The following is a 1,000-nucleotide window of genomic DNA, read 5'->3' as shown; positions in this document are numbered from 1 at the left end:
GAAGATGAAGATGAGGAAGAGGAAGATGAAGATGATGAAGAGGAAGAAGAAGATGATGAAGAGGAGGATGAAGATGATGAAGAGGAAGAAGAGGAGGATGAAGAGGAGGAGGAAGAGGAAGATGACTGACTTGACTACGAAAGGTGAGCGAGCCTCAGCGAGGATCCTCCTCTCAGAGTGGATGTGTTCTTCCTGTCTGTTGTCCACAACGTGTTTCTTCTTTATGACCTTCAGAGCGAACGTGATGTCCTTACCCTGCACCTTCACCTGCACAGGTAAACAGGAAGTGATGTCATAAGAGTCATGTCCTTACCCTGCACCTTCACCTGCACAGGTAAACAGGAAGTGATGTCATAAGAGTCATGTCCTTACCCTGCACCTTCACCTGCACAGGTAAACAGGAAGTGATGTCATAAGAGTCATGAACTTACCCTGAACCTTCACCTGCACAGGTAAACAGGAAGTGATGTCATAAGAGTGATTTGGATTTCAAATGTTTTTGTTTTTTTTGTTGGTCTCACCAGTTCCACTCGTCCGAAGCCTCCGACCCCGAGCGTGGCGATCGCCTCCAGGTGGTCGAATGGTCGTGATGGAGGAAACACGGAGACCAGCTCCTTCAGCTGGATGACGTCAGGAGGCAGCGGCTGACTCTGGTGACGGGACACCGACTTCCTGTATGATGTCAGGGGGGAGGGGCTTCATTTAAACCAACCAGTGAGGTAACGATGGAAGCTGAGACACAGATGTCGTATTTGATGTCTGCACGTACCTGGCGTGTCTCTTCTTGTCGTCTCGGTCGAGCGTGGCCACGTAACCCTGCAGGTATTTCTGCAGCTCGTTGAACGTTCCCACTGTTTGATCAAAAGTCCTGAAAAGAAACAACAACAAAGTATCAAACACGCAAATGTCTGCTTCGACATCTAAACTCAGATTTCAGCGCGGCGTCAAACGGAGATAAAGAAACGAGGAGGAGAAAAACAGAAGCTCGCTGCTGGCTTCC

The 1,000-nt window shown here is 48.9% G+C and overlaps 1 long non-coding RNA gene across 1 annotated transcript; it reads right to left on the bottom strand.

The window, feature by feature from the left end:
• Positions 1 to 99: 99 nt before the first annotated feature.
• On the bottom strand, positions 100 to 994 carry LOC136178453 (uncharacterized). The gene is made up of 3 exons (XR_010665881.1): positions 770 to 994; positions 522 to 672; positions 100 to 267 (listed from the first exon to the last, which is right to left on the bottom strand). It is a non-coding gene; the product is annotated as an uncharacterized lncRNA (long non-coding RNA).
• Positions 995 to 1,000: the final 6 nt, after the last annotated feature.

Source organism: Labrus bergylta, unplaced genomic scaffold (genome assembly GCF_963930695.1).
Source record: "Labrus bergylta unplaced genomic scaffold, fLabBer1.1 SCAFFOLD_257, whole genome shotgun sequence".
NCBI lineage: Eukaryota > Metazoa > Chordata > Actinopteri > Labriformes > Labridae > Labrus > Labrus bergylta.
Note: the sequence above shows the minus strand (reverse complement) of the source record. Positions and strands in the feature narration are given on the sequence as shown.